This window comes from Bombina bombina, chromosome 4 (genome assembly GCF_027579735.1).
Source record: "Bombina bombina isolate aBomBom1 chromosome 4, aBomBom1.pri, whole genome shotgun sequence".
NCBI lineage: Eukaryota > Metazoa > Chordata > Amphibia > Anura > Bombinatoridae > Bombina > Bombina bombina.
In genome coordinates, this window is record NC_069502.1 from 1,055,141,079 (window position 1) to 1,055,159,576 (window position 18,498).

At 37.0% G+C, this 18,498-nt stretch overlaps 1 protein-coding gene across 1 annotated transcript in view; it reads right to left on the reverse strand.

Moving 5' to 3' along the window:
- SPTBN1 (spectrin beta, non-erythrocytic 1) overlaps window positions 1–15,787 on the reverse strand; it is a 306,162-nt gene extending 290,375 nt beyond the window's left edge. The window contains exon 1 of the mRNA XM_053712197.1: window positions 15,663–15,787. The gene's annotated coding sequence lies outside the window, so the exon portion shown is untranslated. The remainder of the gene's footprint in view (window positions 1–15,662) is intronic.
- Between the last annotated feature and the right edge of the window lie 2,711 nt (window positions 15,788–18,498).

Genomic DNA, 18,498 nt, shown 5'->3' on the forward strand with positions numbered 1-18,498 from the left:
TATATGTACATTGTTTAAAGGGACCGTCTACTTGAAAATTGTTATTGTTTAAAAAGATAGATCACCCCCTCTATTGCCCATTCCCCAGTTTTGCATAACCAACACTATTATATTAATATAAATGTTACCTCTATGATTAGCTGTATCTAAGCGCCAGCAGACTGCCCCTTATCTCAGTGTTTTTTACAATCTTGCATTTTAGCCAATTAGTGCTGGTTCTTGTATAACCACTATCATTCTCCACGGGAGTGAGCACAATGCTATCTATATGGCACACATAAACTAGCACTGTCTAGCTGTTGTGCAAGATTTAAAAAGCTAATAAAAAGCACTGTGTTTAGAAGCAGAGGGATAGAACCAGGCAAACAAAGGTTATAATATATTATCTTTTTAAACAAATAAAAAAATCAAATAGACTGTCCCTTTAAATTAACAATGTACCAACACTGGTATATAATGCATATGTCCTGTAAAGTAATAGCTGTTTAAATTCACACATAAATATAGCAGTTTTGTACTTAAACGCAGTGTAAACTAGCTGTTAAAGGGATACAAATATCAAAATTGAAGCGCACAATTTTATTTCATTTTTGAGTAGAAGAATTTTTGCAATGCACATGTGTTAGCAAAAAAGCTTTGGAACATATGCACATATGCCTTTTGCCCCCTCATGCAAACAGTGCACCTGCTTAGAGAGTCAGCAATGACAGAAACTAAATAACTGCCAAGTCAATACAGGTATACCTCACTTTACAGCGCTTCACTTTACAGCGCTTCGCTAATACAGCGCTTTGTGGAGCTGAAGTTCAACCTCCAAAGATTTTGAAACAGTGCTGTAATCATCGTGAGATTGCAAGAAAAGGGACTTTCACCATTTTGTTATGCGCAGTTCACTCCGTTTACAGCATTACAGTGCAATCTATGTCTCAGTGTTATAGTCTGACAAATTTTACTACAGTCATTGTCATTATTTTACAGGTACAGTATTTATTGAATACTGTGCTGTGCTAGTGTTAAACTAAATGCAGCACTATTGCACTCCTAATATTTGTTAGTTCAAACATATTTTCAAGTTTTTAAACACACTGGCAAGTAAATAAAAAGCTAAAACTGCCTTGTTTCACTTTAAGGCGGTTTTCACTTTACAGCGGGGCTCCGGTCCCTAACCCGCTGTATGAGCGGGGTATACCTGTATATACATTCCTTTGTTTGAATGCAGGTGCACAAAGCATATGTACATCATTTTCACTATGAACATTTTTGCTAATTTGTGGCTATAGCAAAAACAGTTAGTCAAAACTGTAATGTAATCACATGCATTTTATATCTCAATTTTAAGTCCATTTTAATCGCAACTCCCCCAGCAATACCAGCAATTAACTATCTAGTAAGATAGATTACACCAGGTCTTGACCCCATCCCAGGAACCAGGGACCCATGACTAAGAATTTTACCCCAATTCCTATTTTATTTATTGTTTAGAACAGTCTAAATTACCAAATGTGAAGTTGACTGGCAACTAAATAGGATATAAAGACATTAAGATCTGAGCTCTAATTGTACTGGTAGCATAAATTGCCAGGCAACCCGTGTCAGCAACAAGCCAAAAAGCATAACACAATTAAATAAACAAGCTAAATGTATTATTTTATATAGGCAGTGTGTACCTCCGCCTACATAATATAGGTATATATATCTGATGTGGGTATTAAAAAAAAAACAACGATACAAAAAACCCTTAAGGGAAAGATTAAACAAAAAAAAAACATTCCTAATCTGTTTCCGACAAAGAGGTCTAAAGACTCTGAAATCAACTACAAGTCATGAAGACATGTTTGGATATGTCCATAATGCAGGTGTATAGCTAGCTGATATAGCATACTGTTCCCAAAGAATATTTGTACTCAAACTGTTAGATAATTCCGCTGACATTTTAAAGCTTTATCTAGAAAATGTTTAGTTCAATTACACAAGGATGACAATACAAAGTTTTGGAACAGGAGATCATTTTTTTTGGTCCTTTTCCCCCAATACAATGGTAGTTTATACTTAGCAGCATTCAGTAGGCTGAGTAGGGTATACCGGGCATATTTAACTTAAAGGAACACTTTAATCAGAAAACAAAGTACAATATTTTTAAAATGAATGACTTAAAAAGTGACACAAAAGACTAAATACATTTTATGCACCTCCTTCTAGATTATAGGTGCTGCCATTTTGGACTCTAGGCTACACTGCAGGTGTCTGAAGAAAAGTTGCTGCTCATGTACAAAAAGGTCAGCACTGGAATGTAGTGAGATAGATTTCAACATGGCGGAACTCATGACTAGAGGGAGGTGACAACCAATACTACACTTATAAAAGGGTTTCATGTCCTTTAATTACTATTTTTGAGATATATATACATATATGTATATATATTCATGTGTTGTCATCTCCGGTTATGAGCTTTATGATACTATGTTATGTTCCTTTCCTCACAGCTCACTAGTATTGTCCTACTCAAGGGCTGCGTTCGGGCAGCGCTCCAAGCGAACTGGAACTCGCTTGGAGCGTTTTTCTCACACTTGCAAGTGAGATGGCTGGCGTTTTCTGAGCGCTCTGGTGACGTAAGTCCCAGCGCTTCCAGTGTGCTGGAAAAGCTGGGACTTTTCAGAGCAAGCTCAGACGCTTGGAAACATGGCAGCCTCCACACACATGTTGCTGTGGAGGCTGCCATGTTATTTATACATATATAATATGATTTTTTGTGAGCTCTAGAGAATGTAGCCCATTTCTTTTCACTTCATACGTAGTGTATGAAGTGAAAAGAAATGGGCTACATTATTTAGAGCTCACAAAAAATCATATTATATATGTATATCACAAAGACCTGACGTTCAAGCATTATGTGTAATTATTCTGTATTTCCCGATCGTTGTGTGGGCGGGTTAAAGATGTGTTGGCGGGGTCCCGGAATTGCCGATTTTGATCCCCACCCCAGAGCCAAGAATGATTTCCCCAGTCTCTCTTCGCAAACATCGCAACTCTGACCCACCTCTATTCAGTGCAGGATAAGCTACAGGGGCTGAGCTGAGAGCAGCTGAATGGAGGTGGGTCAGAGTTCCGTTGTTTGCGAAGAGACTGGGGAACTCATTCTCGGCAGGCACTGGCAGCCCAGCAACAATCAAGGGAGCTTAGTAAAAACGTTTGCATGCGCAGTCCATTATTGTGCATGCAAACGTTTTTTCAAAGCTCCCTTGCTTGTGACGTCACCTAGCGCAACGTCATCGCTGGGAGTGAAGCGCTTCCACTAGCTCCTAAGCGCTGCCCGAACGCGGCCAAGCTGTAATACATATATAGAGCCACCAAAATCTTATATCAGGCACCACTGGCTGTAATAGTACCAGCTGTGCAGAGAACACTGCACACAGCAAAGGAGGAAACAGTTTTAATGTTTACATTAGCAGAAATAAAGTATAGGGACACAAAAATAAAGCAGAAGACCAGGGAAACAGCCTTGACGCTTTGTAGTTGATTACAATTCCTGCACAGCACGGGTTACCTTGGCAACAGACTAGTCTCTGCAGTGAAGGCAGGAGAAACTTACATTACACTGTTCCCTTATAATGTTCCTTAGCTGCCTGAACTAACTCTATCCCTAACAAGTTGCCTTATTTCTGCTAAAGTAAGAAAAAAAAATGGCTGCCATCAATGGTGTACACAATTCACTGTGCAGAGCTAGTACTGCCACAGACAGTGGTGCTGGGTAGCAGAGTAGGGGGCTCTATATATGCATTACAGCTTGTTAGGGAGTGTAGGAAAATAGTGAGATGTGTGGAGAAGAAACAATACTATAGTACAGGGCTCGACAAACCCAGGAGCCTGGTAGCCACTGGCTCCTAGAATTTTACCCCGGCTCCTAACTTTTTGGGTTATTCTCCATATATCTATATACAAATCAAACGGTCTGGCTCCTAAAAATATGCCTGGCTCCTAAATATTCTTACTGGCTCCTTATTTTTAAACACATTTGTCAAGCACTGCTATAGTATACAGTTCATAACAGGAAATGACAACACAGGCAAGTTCATTCTCAATTTAACAACTTTGGCTGCAAACTATTTAAGGCTTTCTTTTTTTTCTTCAAATATTGCACTGTTCGTACTTTAATAAATATGAATAAAAAATAGATATTTTGTTGTTTGTATCATGTATTTTTAGGTAAATCATTCCTGCATCTGGTGGGTGCGCATAACCATTATTTATTTATTTAAAAACTGTCAATAATAGCTATGCAATTAAAGTGCATGGTTGCAGAGTAAAATAATAATAATAAAAAAAAAAACATGAATGATAAAGATAGTAGAGTCCAGCCCATTTGTTGCCATATGATTTACACAACCTTTATTCAATTACTGTAGAGCCCATATGCTTACATGCTAAAGACAATATACTGGGAACAGCTGAATGTGGTGGTGAGGGGTGTGAGGCGATAAATCGGCATAATAGGTGAAAGTAGGTTATATCCGTCCCTGAACAGGTGCGATTTTAAGAAACACTTGAAAATCTGAAAGCAAGTCTTAGGGAGTTCCACAGTACAGGTGCAATTCTAGATAAGCCCTCTAGATGGAATGCCTACTTTATCATATGTCATTTGTTTATGCTTTTACAATGTAGCTACTCTTGAATCTTATACTTTTGTACACAGTTTCCTTTCTGGGTTGCTGAACCCAATTTTTTTCAGATAGAGCTTGAAATTTTAAGCAACTTTCTTATTTACTCATATTATCAATTCTTCTTCGTTCTCTTGCTATCTTTATTTTAAAAGCAGGAATGTAAATCTTAGCAGCCAGCCCATTTTAGGTTCAGCACCATGGATAGTGCTTGCTTATTGGAGGCTTACATTTACCCACCATTAATCAAGCATAACCCAGGTTCTCAACCAAAAATGGGTCGGCTCCTATGCATCACATTCCTGCTTTTTAAATAAAGATATCAAGAGAATGTATAAAAATTGATAATAGGAGTGAATTAAAAAGTTGCTTAAAATTGCATGCTCTATCTGAATCACAAAATAATTTTTTGGTGTTTAGTGTCCCTTTAAAAACTGTTCTTATTCTTCCACAGGGCTGTTGCAGTCTACTGATAGAGATGTAGGAGTTGTCCTTTTAGAAAAAGAACTACAAAGCTTTTAGTTATAGGATATGCCTGACTAAATAGTTTTAATTTTAATAAACACTTTTTTTATATACTGCTCTTTGTACATAAACATTTGATCTTAGATTAATGTATCTTTAATTCAGAACAGGACTCCGATATTATTCTTTTCCAAATATCTACCAAAATATTGTTAAGATCCCTACATAACTATTTTTTTAAAGCAATCCAAGTTACAGGGTGTCCACACTGAAACAAGGTTTGTTCTTCCAAATAATTTTGGATACTTACATATGTTTTGCCAAAAAAAATGACCTGTTTAAATAATAATAATTTTTATTCTTAAAATTTGCTAAAGATAAGCTTGGAAACAAATATTTACACAATCTATCTTCATGATCTTAGACTATAAAATCCAAACACAATTTGTAAAGTGCTCTTCTGAAATATAAGTAGTATTTCACCTTTCTAACTTTAACCGCCAAAATAGTTTTGAGACTGGCGCATTAAATTGCATAACACTACTATGGTGCCAGACCATTTTAAAAGCTTTAAAGGGACAGTATACACTCATTTTCATATAACTGCATGTAATAGACACTACTATAAAGAATAAGATGCACAGATACTGATATAAAAATCCAGTATAAAACTGTTTAAAAACTTACTTAGAAGCTGACAGTTTGGCTCTGTTGAAAAGGTAGCTGGAAAGCCCACTGCAAGTGGCAAATAAGACACTCCCCCCCTCCCCCTTCTTTTGCATCTGAAAAGACCCTTTACACAAACAGGAGCAAGCTGGAGAAGGTAGCTGACAGTATTCAAATAAAACTTTGGGGCTTGGTTAGGAGTCTGAAAATCAGAGCAATGTTATTTAAAAATAAGCAAAATTATACATTTATTTAAAAAAAAAAACTTTATGGGCTATATAAATAGATCATCTACAAAACATTTATGCAAAGAAAAAATTAGTGTATAATGTCCCTTTAAAGAGGGGTACATGCCTTGTGCAAGTCTGGAGGTCTTTATTGACTAGCTATCCATTCGCTATAGGAGGTCCACATGTAATCAGTCATTTCACAACTATAACATCTATTAAAAGGGACATAAAAAACAAAAATAAACTTTCATAGACAGCATGCAATTTAAAGAAACTTTTCAATGTAGTTATGTTTATTTATATATATATATATATATATATATATATATATATATATATATATATATATATATATATATATATATATATATATATATATATACACACACTTTGTTCATTTGGTATCCTTCATTGAAAAGTATACCTGAGTAGGCTCAGGAGCAGCAAAGCACTACTGGGAGCTAGATGCTGATTCTTGGCTACTCACATATACCTTGTCACTGGCTCACCATAAATGTTCAGCTAGCTCCTACAAGGGCACTGCTGCCCTGGAGCGGACTCAGGATACCAAGAGAACCCCACCGCATGCAAGCCTATGAGCCCAGCTGTTTGTAGTTCACCTTCATAAGAGCCGACTACAACAGTGGAACTCTCGGCAGGACCCTCTATCGATTCTATCCCTGTAATTGTTTGTTTCTTTTGTATACCACCTATGTTCATAGCGCTGCGGAATCTGTTGGCGCTCTACAAATACTGGATAATAAAAAGAATACATTTAGATGACAGCAATAAATTGGAAAGCCTATTAGCATTGCATGCTCCATCTAAATCATAGCATTTAAACAATATAATGTGTAATAGATAATGCAGAGCTACACAAACTGATATCAGTCTGTTTATTGAAACACATATGCTGGGGGAGGTGAGAGTCTCTTTACACCAGTGGAGCAGTGAGAGTTTCCTTATCAGCCAGTGGGGGCAAATTATATATATATATATATATATATATATATATATATATATATATATATATATATATATATATATATTTGCCCCCACTGGCTGATAAGGAAACTCTCACTGCTCCACTGGTGTAAAGAGACTCTCACCTCCCCCAGCATATGTGTTTCAATAAACAGACTGATATCAGTTTGTGTAGCTCTGCATTATCTATTACACATTATATTGTTTAAATGCTATGATTTAGATGGAGCATGCAATGCTAATAGGCTTTCCAATTTATTGCTGTCATCTAAATGTATTCTTTTTATTATCCAGTATTTGTAGAGCGCCAACAGATTCCGCAGCGCTATGAACATAGGTGGTATACAAAAGAAACAAACAATTACAGGGATAGAATCGATAGAGGGTCCTGCCGAGAGTTCCACTGTTGTAGTCGGCTCTTATGAAGGTGAACTACAAACAGCTGGGCTCATAGGCTTGCATGCGGTGGGGTTCTCTTGGTATCCTGAGTCCGCTCCAGGGCAGCAGTGCCCTTGTAGGAGCTAGCTGAACATTTATGGTGAGCCAGTGACAAGGTATATGTGAGTAGCCAAGAATCAGCATCTAGCTCCCAGTAGTGCTTTGCTGCTCCTGAGCCTACTCAGGTATACTTTTCAATGAAGGATACCAAATGAACAAAGTGTGTGTGTGTGTATATATATATATATATATATATATATATATATATATCTCCATTAGGGGTTTATTAAAGCTTGAGCTTATGAAACAAGTTACAAGGTGCATCTGTATACAATTATATTAATCCAAAACATGTGGAGCCAGAGTAAAACTTTTAAGGCCATGGTCACCTGGATTACAGAAGTTGTCAAACATTAAAACTCTGTAAACAAGAATTATGCTATTAAATATCACTGTGGTGGTCACAATGCACATTAAAGGGAAGATGAAGCGATTGCATGACTACAATACAATACAGGGAAGCATTTCAAATATGCATGCTTTTTTTTTGCAGCTTTCCGTTAGGCAACAGTTGCACTGATTTTCTTTCTTCAAAATATAGTCAATGAGCTTTAGAGCCAACGGCCATAGTGCTGGAGCTATTATTGTCAATAGTAGCACACTCAACTTGTGGGAGAGACATGGCACACGAGTGATTCCAAGGCAAAGATCACTTGGGAGCTCACCGCCAATGAGAATAATGGCTCACACACTACAGCCTCTGACTGGCTTAATATGTCTTGTGGAAAAACAAACTATAACCCTTTAGCTCAATTATCAGAATCTACTTTGCATAACAGAATATTTAAGCACGTCTTAAAGATGGAAATAAAAGGAAATAATATTCCTCATATTTTAATACATTACATCTGAAACTATTCAGACATTCAGCATACCTATAATTTATTTATAAACATCCGTCCATTTCCAAACACAACAGTGAGCACTCGCAATAACCGGACACTAAAGCCCTTCATCTTCTTCATTTGCCTTCTTTATTATGCCACTAATCATATAAGCCACACAATGCACCTATGCCAAGCACATTCATATGCAGAATAACCCTAAAGTTCAAAAGCTAAAAAAGGTAAGTTGTAAAAGTCTTACTTCTAGCTCACTATTTTGTGGACTATTCTACACACATTCCTTCCCTACCTGTTTAAAACAAAATTACAAGAAACAAAAAACACAATAACTGACTACCCTATCAGAATTAATTTCTCAACCCCTGCCATAAGTTAAAAGGTTTTTCTTTACTTTTCTAATTTCTAAGCCCTTGAAGGCCGCCCTTATCACATGCTTTTTTTATTTGCTTTTCACAACAGGGGAGAGCTAGTTCATGTAAACCATATAGATAACATTGTGATCACACCTGTGGATTGTGGCAGACACTGCACTAATTGGCTTAAATGAAAGTCAATAGATAATAAATAAAATGTGATATGATCAGGGGGCTGTCAGAAGATGCTTAGATACAAGTTAATCACAGAGGTAAAAAGTATATTAATATAACTGTGTTGGTTATGCAAAACTGGGGAATGGGTAATAAAGGGATTATCTCTTAAAACAGCAAAAATTCTGGTGTTAACTGTCCTTTTAAAGTGATTAAAAAGTATTAAAAAATACTCTTAAAAACAGGGGCACTTTAATTTTAATGAATTAAACTTTACAAACATGCTTGGATTGGAGGAAGACAGATTTGTCATCGATCTGTAAAATACTGAAGGAGAAGCGGGCGGAGGAACAGCGGTCTGTATATCGTAACAAAAAGGTACGTTTTTTGTTTTTGTTGCGTGTTTTTTTGTTTTAAAGCGCGTTTGTAAAGTTTAAGTCATTGAAATTAAAGTGCCCCTGTCTTTAAGAGCATTTTTTAATAATGGGCTTTAATTCCTTATACTTTACAATCACTTTAATCGTTTTCTCCATCTGCAAAACAATATGTGTGATGTCATCAAATCAGTTTCCAAGTGTACAGATGAAGACAGCTGTCCATCAAGTTGCCCACAAATTATTTGTGGTATGTCAATGAGACAATTGGAAGCACTTTACACAGCTATGATAAGCATTTAGTAGACGTTTTACTTACACAAGTCACTCCAAGCATTTAAAGTATTTTCTCAGATGTGTGTCTATAGACCAATTCTCCAAATTAAATTATTTCCTTATAATATTTAAAGGGACATAATAAAATGCTTTACGTGTTTAACCCACCTGCAAATGGTTTAAACAAATAGTGAAAATCTGTTTCAGAGCAGCAATGCACTGTTGGGAGCTAGCTTAAAAGGGAAGACATTTTAAACACCTTTCCAACTTACTTCTCAAATCAATTTTGCTTAGTTTCTTTTGTATCCTTTTTTAAAGAGTAATTCTAGGTGAGCTCAGGAGTGTGCACGTGTCTTAAAGGGACAGTCTAGGCCAAAATAAACTTTCATGATTCAGATAGAGCATGTAATTTTAAACAATTTTCCAATTTACTTTTATCACCAATTTTGCTTTGTTCTTTTGGTATTCTTAGTTAAAAGCTTAACCTAGGAGGTTCATATGCTAATTTCTTAGACCTTGAAGGCCACCTCTTTTCAGAATGCATTTTAACAGTTTTTCACCACTAGAGGGTGTTAGTTCACGTATTTTATATAGATAACACTGTGCTCGTGAAGTTATCTGGGAGCAGGCACTGATTGGCTAAACTGCAAGTCTGTCAAAAGAACTGAAATAAAGGGGCAGTTTGCAGAGGCTTAGATACAAGATAATCACAGAGGTTAAAAGTATTTTAATATAACTGTGTTGGTTATGCAAAACTGGGGAATGGGTAATTAAGGGATTATCTATCTTTTAAAATAATAAAAATTCTGGTGTAGACTGTCCCTTTAAGACAACTGGAAGCAGTGTTTGTAACATTGTTTAAAGCAATGTTATATATAGTTGCAAACACTGCTGCCAAAGACTGCAATAGACACGTGCATGCTCCTAAGCTCCTATCAGCCTACCTAGCTTTATTTTTCAACAAACAATATCAAGAGAAAAAAGCAAATTTAATAATAGACGTAAATAGGAAAGTTGTTTAAAATTGCATGTTCTATCTGAATTGTGAAAGTTTCATTTTGATTTTACTGTCCAATAAATGAAGTTACTCTGTTACTACCTGCTAAAACATTTGCAACAAACACAATGAAACAGGAAGGGCTGACGCATATACAACCCAGGCTGCCCATCATGATTGAACAGTGTTAATGAGTCCCACGGAGGGTTTGGAAATGTGGGCTGGATTTCAATTGATCATTGCAGTGAAATGAAGTAAAATAGCAAATAGAAGGTATTTGACTAAATTTTTTATTGATATTAACCCCTTAAGGACCAGCGACGTACCCTGTATGTCACTGGCCTTTTTTTGGGACTTGATTGTTTTATAGCGTGGTCTTGCCACCAGCGTTGAGACTGCTTTATTCCACAAAGCCTGCTGGAGGGAGGGCATTAATAGCTTGTTCTTGCTAGACTTGTGCTATTATGTCCTTAAAAAACCCTTATTGACCAGTGACATACAGGGTACATTGTGGTCATTAAGGGGTTAAACTCTAACGATGTTGAGAAAAATATTGTGTTTCATATCCCTTTATCATATCTGATGAGCCAATGAAAAGAGACACGTCTGCAGTCTCCAATCATCATCTAGCGCCCAGTAGTGCTATGATGCGTCTGAGCCTACCTAGGCATGCTTTTTAAAGGGACACTCAATCAAAATTAAACTTTCATTAATCAGATAGAGCATGCCATTTTAAACAACTTTCCAATTTACTTCCATTAAATAAATATGCACAGTCTTTTTATATTTAAGCTTTTTGAGTCACCAGCTCCTACTGAGCATGTGCAAGAATAAGTGTGTATGCATTTGTGAATGGCTGATGGCTGTCACATGGTACGTGTATGCATTTGTGATTGGCTGATGGCTGTCAGATGGTACGTGTATGCATTTGTGATTGGCTGATGGCTGTCACATGGTACAGGGGGAGTGGAAAAAGACATAACTTAAAATTGTCAGAAAAAAAAATCTACTAATTATTTTAAGTTCAGACTAAGTACTATTGCATTGTCTTGTTATCTTGAATTTGTTGATTATGCAAATCTACTGTGTTGACTGGTCCTTTAACAAAAGATACTAAGAGAACTAAGTAAATTGAAAAGTCTTATAACTACATGCTCTATCTGAAACATGAAAGTTTCTTTTTGACTTTAATATCATTTTACCTGTACAACTGATCTAAATACGAAACAACTTTTGTAAGGAGCCATTCAGCAGTTCGGTATAAAATAATCTTATTTCTAAGATGTATACAAATGATATATTTAAAAACTTAGTATTCCATAAACAATGCATGAAATGACAACAATTTGCCTTTCTAGAACATTAATAAATATGCATAACTAGAACCATGCTGATAGCAAAGAAAACAACAATTTATTTATTTTTAATATCAGGATTTTTTGTATAGGTATGACTGTGCTAAGTATATTGTAACGCCCATAGCGATCACTTGTGTTTAATGGGTTGTCTATCTTGTATTACTGACAGAGAACATTTACTAATTAACATTGCAAAAAATAAGAACTACCAAAGCATTAATCTCGCAGGAGTGGCCCAACTACAGTAGACATTACCAAGAAGCTACAATGAATATTTTATAGACAAAAGTTCCATTATAGATATTTCAAAGGTTGACAAATGATTTCTAAACATATCAATCACCCAGAATACTGAGGAAACAACTCCAGTGGTGCCAGTGAATGATTTTATATAGGAATGTATGTAAAAAGACTACATTAAGTTTTGATCCAGAACTAGAATTAAAGAAGCTTTGGCTTCTGGATTTTGTCAATTCCCAATGTAATTGTATTGTAAGTTTAAATAATAAGTTTATAAAAAAAAAAAACACTGCAACGAGACAGATATATTGAAAAATTATGTTAAAATAATCATCACTTCACTAGTACTCGTTTTAAAATGGTTACCGCATTCTGAGATTTCCAGAACAGTCATAACACATGCCTGACCAAAAAATGTGTTTAATTTTTACTCAATGGGTTACTATCGCCGATCTTAGGTTATGGATAACAACTTTGCCTACTATAGTTTTCTATTGCCGACATAACCCTGCAAAATGCTACATGTTGATCGCTTAGATTAGTGCAGAAGCTAAATAAGATCTGTTCCGAATTGGTCCTAGCAAAGGAGATAAAACACTCTAAGAGGCTTTTCAGTGGGTGTATCCCTGGTAGCAAAACTGCAACTTTTACTGGAAAAATAAATGTTTGTAAAACATCTCACAATATCACCAGCCATAAGAAAAACAGAAAATATTACATTTGGTTACAATTAACTAGTCAATGCAATAATATACTAGCCTTATCAAATTAATGGGAAATATTTACAACATATTAATAATTTCTTTTCATAAATTAAGGCCCAGCAGGTCACAATCTCTGTTTTATTTTAGAGTTTGCCAAATGAATATAAACTCAGAAGCCATGCAGAATATTGTAGAAGAGTGTGTGTGTGTGTGTGTGTGTGTGTATATGTGTATATGTGTGTGTGTATATGTATATGTGTGTGTATATATGTGTGTGTGTATATGTGTGTGTGTGTATGTATATATGTGTATATATATGTGTATGTGTGTGTGTATATATGTGTATGTGTGTGTGTGTGTGTGTGTGTATGTATATATGTGTATGTGTGTGTGTGTGTGTGTGTGTGTGTGTGTGTATGTGTGTGTGTGTGTGTATGTGTGTGTATGTATATATGTGTATATATGTGTATGTGTGTGTATATATGTGTATGTGTGTGTGTGTGTGTGTGTGTGTGTGTGTGTGTGTGTGTGTGTGTGTATGTATATATGTGTATATATGTGTATGTGTGTGTATATATGTGTATGTGTGTGTGTGTGTGTGTGTGTGTGTATGTATATATGTGTATGTGTGTGTGTGTGTGTGTGTGTATGTATATATGTGTATGTGTGTGTGTGTGTGTGTGTGTATATATGTGTGTGTATGTGTGTTTGTCTGTCTGTCTGTCATGGCCTGTATTATTATAAGTCTAAAAACAAATTATTATTAAAAAAAATTCTCACAAGCTCATAATTACCATAATGTAAAAATTAAGAGAGTATTTCTCTCTATTTCCTGAGTGACCAACCCAAGAAGCTTGTTTCCTAAATACGCAACATGGAATTTGTGACCAGAATTAAGTGATTTTTCTTCTGACCGGAAGCAATTTAATGTGTCTACAACTCCTCCCGTTGATGTGTTCAATAACATTTATTTTTATGCAAAGTGATGAGCTACTTAATGACAAAACCTATTACTGAAAATGGTGAAAACTATTAGTCTGAAACTAGTCAATATGACTACCTTCAATTGAGACTTGCACCTGTAATTAGCATACAACCAGCACTTTGTCAGTAATTACTAGAACATCAAGGAATTACGCTAAGTAACACTGTGTGATGCTGACAAATTGTGGATGTCAAATGGGAATTGTGAGAAAAAAAAAAAAAAGGGAAAGTAGAATTCATATGTGCAAGGCATTGTCAGAAAACTTAATGAATCTCAGATGTCAAATAATGCTGGAAATATGGCTGTTTTCTCAACGCCTTTGCAGTGAAGCGATATCCCACTTAGAGAAAATGAGTGTTTTTCAAATGATTTAAAGTCAATATAGTTACAGTAGTGGGAACACCTGTATGAAACACCTACACAGCAAGATTCACAAAAGGATGCACACACATTACTCACAGTAACCCCTCCCTAAAAATTATAGGTGTAAGATCATAACTGTGCTAATGAAGATTTCTCCAGCAACTTAGGTGTTAATACATCAGCCTCTAGGCTGGATGCCTTTTCCATCTGACCGCATTAAGGCTGCAGAACTGTAATTATAACACCCCCTGGTTCTTCATTATAGGGCACTATGACAAGCAATATGTTATGCACACACAGATCTCATAACAAGTGCTCTCAAGCTCAACAAGCAAGTTGTATATAAGAGATGGTGTTAAATCAGGTAGAGTGTAAATGTATATATTCCCAGGTTAAAATGGATCCTAGTGGGCAAAAAAAGTAAATACCCATGCAAGCACAGGGTACTCATATGATCTGCCAGTTCACTGCATTGTACTGCATCATTTTCAGTAGTGCATGTGGTTCTTTACTGCAATGAACCTCTCAGACGCCCAGGTGTCCTAACCAGACAGACAGCCTTTGGAGGACATGCCCACATTAACCCTTGCAGAGTCATGCACACGGTTTATTATGCTAGCATTCAGAAGGTTAAACATCTTGCATAACGTTCATATTTAAATCACTCAATAACACTATAACCATTAAGCCAAAAAGCACTATACAGCTAGTAACAATAATTAAACGGAAAAAAAATGCAAAGGTTCAAAAGAGAATAATAAAAACCTGTTGAAGAATTAAAGTGAAAAAGGGACTAGTGGGAACCATGGCAATGATCCAGCCCTGTGACGCCAATGCACAATAAGGAGGAGACATAAAATCACTGAATATAAATAACTAAAAAAATACAAAACAACAACAATAATAATAACAAAGAAAATGCAAATTTTGGTTTAGATAGGAGAAAGGTGTAGGGGGGATATATACTCAGGGTATCCATACAGAGAGGGAGGGAGAGATTACATCCATCCACAGGACCACGCCTGTTTGTAGTCCTTGTACCGTTAGATCTACACTCCACAGCCCCTGCTGACATACACCCACCCAGACACATCCATGAAAGCAACTGCACCCAAAGCCGTGATCTGACATGTAATCGTTAAACAATAAAAATGTAAGGGTCATAAAGCATAGGGGAAATCGTACTGCAGTGTAACGATGCAGTCCGCAGCAATAAGCATCCATGTCTGCTGCCATGATCACTAGTACATCCATGAAAAAAATAAATCAGGATTAAAGATTGTCTTTATAACCAAGAATTCAAAAAAACATCCGAAATGATGAGATGGGTGGGAGCATGCAGCACATCTGCATAGCACTCTCCCATACTGCAGTGTGCTGCTGGCTACCAGCAATATCAAACAAGCTCGTATCACCCTGGAAATGGTTCCATATTTACGGATTATTTTCCAAACGTGAAAAACAAATACACAGAGACTGTAAGTGATGTTATTACCTGGAATGCACTGCTGTATGGGAGCCTGTAGGAGGGCAGCCGCTTCTACTCAGAGCAAAGGATGAAGTGAAGGGAGTGACTAGAGGAATCCGCAGCCTCCGACACAGCAACAGCTGCACTGATTCTTTCCCGTTGATGGGCGGAGAAAGGCAGCGCCCGTTCAGCCATCACAGCGACACCAACAGGACACTGGGCGCAGCAACACGCTTGTGTCCTGCGCTGAGGTGAACGCACTGGGGACGCCGCCCCGTTCTGCCCAAACAGTGCTGAGCTCCCCATCCCCCGCATAACCTGCTGTCCTGTCAGCGGCGGCAGAACGAACCGTCTCTATGGGAAATTGTATTCAACTGTACGGTCGGTTCTTAGTTACTTCGCTGTTACCTAAATCTCACAGTGGCACGCGAAGGCAAATTAATGGTGTGCATTGTTGCTTATACACAATGTTGTGTTTGCATGCTGTAGGTCTACCTGTTCACATCACGCTGTAATATTGCTGTGCGCTTCTCAAAAGTCAGTGGACAAATTTAAAATATATAACCTTTTCTTGTTTTATCGTCCTATATGTAAGGCAGTCAGACGTTAATTCAATGTTTGTTTAAATGCTGGAGAATTTGTGAGATGAGTCTGTTGAGATCTATATTATCCGCTTTAATGCACAGAGACCATCACTGTACGTGACCGTCCCCACTGTTTGACTCCAACTTCCTGTCGGGCACAGGGCACTACTCCATCATCTTTACAGATTCACAACATGTAACATGTTTTTTTTTTCCTAGGGAAAAAGCTATTACTGTTCAATTTTTCTGCTAATGTGACAATAAATAGTACATCAATGCTAGATTCAATTATGTTTTAGAAGTAAATACAATGAAGTTGTATTAGTTTGATGGGAAATAACAATGACCTGCTCCTTGTGTCCTCTACCATCACCTCCTCCCATGCTAGACTACAGGACTTCTCTCGTGCGGCACCAACCCTCTGGAACGCACTTCCTCGAGCTGTCAGACTTTCCCCTAACCTCTCCTCCTTTAAACGCTCACTAAAGACCTTTTTGTTCAGAGAAGCTTATCTCCAATTCAGTAACTAATTTCACTTACCTAACAGTTGCCCTCATCTCTCTCCTCACTAATATCATTCTCACCTCTGCAGTCCCCACCTCTAGATTGTAAGTTCCCACGGGAACAGGGCCCTCAATTCCCCCTGTATTTGTAAAATGTCTTTTATTGTATTGTTTAACTGTTGTACTTTTTTGTACCCATGGATAGCGCTATGGAACCTGTTGGTGCTTTATAAATAAAGAATAATAATAATAAAGTGGAAGGCTTTAGTTTCTCTAAAGTACTTACTATTGGGTACCGCCATGTTCCTTTTCTAATCTGCTGAGGACAAATAGGGCAGATAAGTTGTGGATAGTACTGTAAATGTTACCCCTTGTGTTCCTAATTATTCATTTTATCCACCAGTGTATTAAATTGTTAGAAATAGCTCCTTTATTTCGTCATTTTAAAAAGTTGATTTAGCCAGTTGAAACCACCAGCTACACTGTACTGCAAGCATTGGCTATACAAAAAATATGTTTAAAAAAAAACAATAGAGGAGGCGGAGCTAGCCAGCAACCGGAGCAGCAGCATCTAGGCAGAGCTCTGTGTCTAAAGGGCGATATAACTTAAATAGAAGTTAGCAGAACAAAGTTAAGACCGTTTTGAGTAGGCGCAACACAGACCGGAATCTCAGGACCAGGCCAAATCCAGGAAAGTCTGCGGCTGCGGCCTACTCCGGGCCGAGAGGCCGTTTTAAAAAGGGACAAAACCTTTCGGGATCTTGCCTACAGCTCCCGCTAAGTAAGAGATCACAAAGAGGGATCAGTGGCAGAAGGAGTCAGACTACAGTGTGCCAACTAAAGAAAAGAGAAAACTGGAGGCCCTCACATCATAAATTAGGAATTATAAATTATATGTCTGGTTAAATACAACTGGCACTATTAGAAGTACGATAGAGATAGAAGATATAGAACAGATTAGAGCCGTGAGCGTATAGAGAAACGCTGATCAGAAAAAGTGTGTATACGGAGGTATTATATATTTTGTAGGAATGTATAAAAAGCGACATAAATAAATGTAATATATTAAAATTGAAGATCCTAAGATATAAGGTGGATTAGTAAATTGAGATATGTTTAATTAGACACAAATTTCACTCAGGAATTTTTAAATTCTATATCTTCTATCTCTATCGTACTTCTAATAGTGCCAGTTGTATTTAACCAGACATATATTTTATAATTCCTAATTTATCTGATAACACTTAGCTAAGATTGCTATGCCCTAAAATATACTAGGTATGTTTACTATGTTTACTATTCTTGCCCAAAGCTGTAGTTTTCTTGTTTAAAAATTCCTGTGTAATACTTCTTAGACAAAGTTCCAACTTTTTAATTGAATGATTTTGGTGCACTAATTAGCGAATTGCCAGGGGCTATTTAAACCCCATAGAGACATTGATAAGCAGCTTGACAAAGACTGAGTATTCTCAGTTGAAACGCGTTGCTGCTACACTTCTACAACCTAAGGAGATCACAGAGGACGTTTAGGACGTCTTAGGAGATATTTCCAACTGAAGCCGTAGAGCCGGTATCCTCATCGCAAGCGGCCACTCCAACCTATGAAGCTAGGACCAATCAGAGACCCTTCCGGAGAAGGCGCGCACTCTGCAGGTTCACAGCGGGAGAACGCCGAGTATTCTAAACCGGCTTCACGATCGGCTATCTTCAGAGCATAAGGATTCCTATGCCTAGCTTCTATTAAAGCAAAACAGTGATTCTACATTGAATGGACAG